Source organism: Theropithecus gelada, chromosome 7b (assembly GCF_003255815.1).
Source record: "Theropithecus gelada isolate Dixy chromosome 7b, Tgel_1.0, whole genome shotgun sequence".
Lineage (NCBI taxonomy): Eukaryota > Metazoa > Chordata > Mammalia > Primates > Cercopithecidae > Theropithecus > Theropithecus gelada.
The window spans coordinates 10,903,466-10,909,684 of NC_037675.1; positions in this window are offsets into that span (position 1 = coordinate 10,903,466).

A 6,219-nucleotide genomic window follows, 5' to 3' on the forward strand; every position below is an offset into this window, starting at 1 on the left:
TGGTTACTATGTTGAAATCCTTTTGAGGGAAGCAGCACCCTGGCGATAGAAGTCTAACCCAGGCTTTGGGGATGAGGATGATGAGGGCTGCAGGGAAGTCTGGTTTCTTCTAGGGAATGGTTTTCAACTCTGGCTGCCCTTTGGAATCCCTTGGGTAGCATTTGCAAATTCAGACACCTCTGTCCCACCCTAGAGACTCTGATGAATTATCTGGGAGGAAGCCGGAATCAGGCTTGTTTCAAGTTCCCCAGGTGACACTGAAACCACTGGGCTAGAAGTGTGACATCAAATCAGAGTCCATAAGAAAAAACTGAGATTCACATTAAGGGGAGAGCAAGTGTCAAGCTCAAGTTCAAAGGATGAGCAATGGAATTAAAGTCCAGACTTAAAGCCAAGAGTCCAAAATGGGGCAGAAATGGAGCATGGTGTAAAAGAAAAACAAATCAGACAAGAGCCACGAAAGTCCAGAGTTCCCACTGCAAGGCCCATGCCCTGGTGGGCCCACAGCTCAGTCTCAAGACCAGAGGGGTTGGGGCCACATGGCATAGTGCCTGAGGCAGGAACCACAGGGGTCTGTGACTTCCTGCTTGAGGATATTTCACACCCTTCTTCCAGCAGGAGCTAAGAGTTGAATCACACCATACCAGAACTATGCTGATTATCACAACAAATACAATAATGTAAAATCATTCAGTGTTAGGGCGGAAGGAAATAATTCAGTCCAACCTCCTTCATTACATCGAAATCAGATCAGGATGTGTTTCTCCTCCCCCAGATCTTCACTATAAAGACTAAAAGACTCAAGTCAGGTATTCATAGAAGCAAGAAGAAGTGGCTTGAAATTTTAATAGGAACATTTCAATTATCATCAACTCTCTCATTGAAGGGTGGTGGGGAATGTGACATAATCTCTACATCAGCCTTTCTCAAACTTTAGTGAGCTTGGAAAGTGAGTGTGTTAGAATGCATGTTGCTTGGCCCACTCCAGAGAATCTGATTCAGTAGGTGTGGGGTGGGCCCCAGGAATCTGTATTTTTAACAAGTAAGATGCCCTACAAGCCCAGGCATTCTTACATGGGTGGTTCCAAAGCCAAGGTTTTAGAAATGCTGGTTCTAAGTGATCTCATCATTTGTAAACCTTGGCTTACTCCTGGATGGAAAAGCCATTTTCAGATTGGCAGTTATCAACCCTGGCTGCACATTAGAATCATTTGGAGAGCATTTTTAAGAAATACTGATGCATGGGTGTCTTAGTCCATTTGCACTGCCACAACAAAGTGCTATTGGCTGGGGAGCTTACAAACAAAAGATATTTAATTCTCACAGTTCTGGAGGCTGGGAAGTCCAAGATCAAGGCACCAGCTGGCTCAGTGTCTGCTGAGGGCCCATTTCCTGGTTCATTGATGCCACCTTCTCACTGTTTTTTCACCTGGTAGAAGGTAGCTCTTTGAGGTACCTTTTATAAGGACATTAACCCTATTCATGAGGGCTCCACCCTCATGACCTAATTGATTCCCAGTTGTCCCACCTCCTGATAACATCACATTAGTGATTAGGTTTCAACATATGAATTTTGGGGAGACACAAACATTCAGGCTATAGTACTGGACCTTAACCCAAACCAACTGAATTAGAATCTCTTAGGACTGAGGCCTTGTATCAGTTAGACATTGCTATAACAATACTGTGTGACAAATATCTCAAAACTCAGTGGCTTAAAACAATAAACATCTATTTCTCACTCATAGGTCTGTTGATGGCTAGAACACAACTGTTCTAGCCTGACTCACCTTGGTGACTGCTCCAGATTGTAGGTTGGATTCAAGTCAGCTTCATATATGTTTCACTCTCCTTGGACCAGTGGCCAACAAGGATATGTTCTTCTCGTAGTAGATCACTGGACTGCAAGAGGCAAGACAAACAGCACATTTAAAGCTTCTGCCCCTGTCATGTCCAGTAACATCCTACTGGCTGAAGCAAGTTTATGTGGCCAAGCCCAATATCAAGAGGATGGGGAAAAAAGAATACTCCACTCAATAGTCTAAACTATCACAGGCTCCACCCTAGACCAATTAAATCAAAATTCCTGGACAGGGTATAAGCAATGAGAAAGCCCCCTAAAATGTACAGCTACGATGGAAACTCATTCTTCTAAAGGGTGATTCAGGCCCCAGGCCCATAAATAAGCAGATATCCTATCTGAAGAAGTTACAGTGCTATATATTTGGAATAAAACATGAGAAGTAGCACTGTGGCAAAAGTATGACTAAATAAATGACACAGAAAATAAAGATCAAGCAAAGTACATTGTTTGTGCTTGTCAGCCCTTCAAATATTTGGACTCAGCCCTCATATTCTGCACTGCTGACCCCAGCTCCTTTTCTGATCTTTAAAGAAAGTTTCAGTTCTTCCAATCACAGTCCAGGCAGGATGTTTTCAATTCTTCTCTCCCTCTGGTCTCACTCTTCTCCAAATGCACTCTATATGTTTTGTTGTGCACCCCTTCAATAAGGGGTCCCTCGAGCACATTCCTGCTGTGTTCATGCTGTGGCCTTAACTCGAGAGGAACAAACTCAGACAGGCTTTCCCTATGTCCTCAAGACCAAGTTCCTGTTCACACAGCCCAAGTGAAACCACTGTGAGGAGGCAGCACCTGCCCATCTGGCCCATCCAGCTCAGGTGCAGCCACCCTGGCTCCATGTCAAGGCCAATCTCTCAGCCTCTTGCCCTCCCAGATCTGCCTCTAACTTCCAGAGTGTCCCTGGACAAAGTCACTTCCTCCTCTTTTGGTCCTAATTTCTTCATCTGGAAGAAAAATGTCCACGGCTGGCCACATCCTTTCAGTTCCGACCTTGGTGAGCATGGGGCTGTGCAGGCATGAGGGTGGCCCTCAGAGAAACACTGTTACAGTCAGGGACCCAAGGAAGCCTAGAAACTTACCAGGGCTGTTTGCCAACAGCATTCGCATTAAATGCTCAGACCTATGCAGCTTGAGAAAAATTGTTTTGTTGCTCCTACTAGAAAAATCCACTAATTGCATTCTCCCAATGACGGCGGTGGGTAAAGAAGAGCGTTAATACTGTCAGCTCTGTGGGACGGTCTAGGATGCAGTTTCCCAACTGCCGCAGCATCGGGAGAACTCGCAGGCCTCACTGTCTGTGGCAGCAGAGCCCTGCTTTTGCAGCAGCCTCTCATCACTCCCCACCTTCATCATCTCCCTGCACCTGAATACTTGGGAGTGGTTCGTGGGGATCATTCATCCATCTGCCCTTACCCTGACCAGCAGCCCTGGGTGGCCCAGCTTGACCTCCCTTTCTGTACTCATCTCTCCTCTCTCTCCTGCTTTACCTATCACGTTGGCCTCCTGGACACCTCCGAAACACACCACATTCTTTCCCTCTCACTGGCCTTCACACTGGCTGTTACCTCGGGCCTGAAACACTCTTACTGGGGTGACCAAGCATTCCAGTTTGCCTGAAACTGTCTTGATTTTAACATTGGAAGCACTGCTTTCTAGGAAATCCCTCAGTCTGGGCAAACAAGAGGGTTGGTCACCCTTCAGTGTTAAATGTTCACGTGGCTGGCTCTCATTTCCTTCAGGCTCTGCTCTATGATACTTCCTGAAAAAGGATACCCTGATCACCTTTATAAAATGCCCACCCCAGGGCCAGGCATGGTGGCTCACACCTGTAATCCCAACACTTTGGGAGGCCAAGGTGGGCGGATCACCTGAGGTCAGGAGTTTGAGACCAGCATGGCCAACATGGCTAAACCCTGTCTCTACTAAAAATACAAAACTTAGCCAGCCATGGTGGCAGGAACCTGTAATCCCAGCTACTCGGGAGGCTGAGGCCGGAGAATCACTTGAACCTGGGAGGCAGAGGTTGCAGTGAGTGGAGATCATGCCATTGTACTCCAGCCTGGGTGACAGAATGAGACTCTGTTTCAGAAAATAAAATAAAATACCCACCCCAATTCCTTTCCACTTTTCATCACTTACTGAATGCTGAGCTTGCATGAACTGTATTTGTTGTCTGTCTCCTCTGTATATCGAGATCAGGGACTTCATCTTTTTCCCTATTTAGAGCAAAGACTGGTCTGTAGAAGGCATTCTATAAGTATCTTCTGTTGGACTGATTTTAGGCAAACCGAATTGGTGTCTTTTGCCCTGTTGCCACAGGGTGAAGTCCAGAGGCATTGGACTCAACATCATGCTCTCCTGGAACATTTTAGGAGGCCGGTTGGTTCTTAGGTTGCAAGATCTTGGACCTTTGCTCTTATCATTACCTGTTTAACAATAGCATAAGCTATCCAGAGATGCAGTGGCCAAGGCCTCAAACAGAATTGCATTTGCTCTTTATTTTTATTTTTATTTATTTATTTATTTATTTGTTTGTTTATTTATTTATTTTTGAGACAGAGTCTTGCCCTGTCACCCAGGCTGGAGTACAGTGGCACAATTTTGGCTCACTGCAACCTCCGCCTCCCAGGTTCAAGCGATTCTCCTGCCTCAGCCTCCCGAGTAGCTGGGATTACAGGCACGTGCCAACACGCCCGGCTAATTTTTTGTATTTTTAGTAGAGATGGGGTTTCACCATGTTAGCTAGGATAGTCTCGATCTCCTGACCTTGTGATCTGCCCACCTCTGCCTCCCAAAGTGCTGGGATTGCAGGCGTGAGCCACTGCGCCCGGCAGCATTTGCTCTTTAACCCTGCAGCAAAGTTTCAAGGAGAAACATGAGACCCTCTAAACACAAATTTAAAGAGAACAGGTACAGTATGCCCAAGAACTGGAGAAGAGCTCAGTATTACACATCTGCTTTTTAATCATGAAACAGCAATGAAAACAGCAACTATGAAGCGCCCAGTTGATTTCTCATTTAATTCTCACATTTATGAAACTTAAATGATATTACTTCACTTTAGAATCTGGGGCACAGACAGGGCAAGTAAATCACATCCACTGCTAAGTGACTGTAGATATTTGAAGGTAAGTCTGACTCTGAAGCCCTTAGTCTTCCCTCAATACCAGATTTTCTCCTCATTTCACTAGCTGTGCTGGGAGGTAATTTTAAAATATAGTATGACTTTCCATAATAACTTGGAAAACAACATGTTGTCATGTTTTACGAAAAATTAGGATACAAACATGTATGTATGCTTTACTAATATTTACATTTTAAATTTTACATAAGAAAAAGCATGAATTTAAACCAAAATGATATCCGGTTGCATTAAATGATTGATTTTTAAGTAACTTAAAAAATAATTTTCAAATGTCTGGTACTTCTAGATTTAAGAAAAATTATTACGTTTGTTCAAAGGCAAGTTAGCAATACCTAGTTTGCCTGTGATGAGACAGGTGGAGAGCTTCCAAGATCTCGGATCTTTAACATCACTGGCTTCTTCAGTGGTAGGAGTTGGTGCAAAGAATGGAATCAGTCTTTCAAACAAAAAGGCAGAGAGCAGAGAAATGTTGATGGGATTGGGGTTAGATAGTGTCTTGGCCAGCACTGAAACTAAGATGGGGGGAGTGGTCACTGTCAAGGGTCAAAGACTCCTGTGGTTGGACTACCCTGAATTAGTGCCCACGGAGAGGCCCCCTGCAGTCAAGAACCTCAAACCAAGATTAGTCTCAGAGGAAGCTGGAGAACGAACTTGGTGCTCAGTCCCCTTTCACTTACAAGGGAAAAAGTAAGAAGCAATTTTCTTTTTTATAGCTGTTTTGGATCTAGTGTGTTCCCTGAGAAGCTCTTAATATGGCTTAGCCTTTAGATGTTTTGACAAGTGTATGATCAACCCAGAACAAGCCTTGTGTGCACTTTTAACCAAGTCTATTTTTCAAAAGCAAAAGTTGGTGAATAGTGAAAGAACAACTTCTCTGTAAGAGGAAATTCCTACTGTTTAGGACTTTTAAATCATTTCTTTGAAATAGAGTTGTATAGGACCCAGGATCGTGGTGTGATAGTGGACTTTTGGGAGTGATGGATTTATTGAGAAGGAGCTCCATCCTCTTTTTAATCCAAAGGAAGGAATTAAAACTTTCCTTTTGAGCAGCATCCTATGACAAGTTTAAACACCAAAAACAATCCCAAAAGGCGATGTAGAGTTTGCAGGGAAATTTACATGTGCTTCAGTATAAGTTGTGTTACCATTATTGTGTGATATTTTAATAGAACCGCATAATGGAATCATAGGCCATCCTGGAGAGGTGTCATGG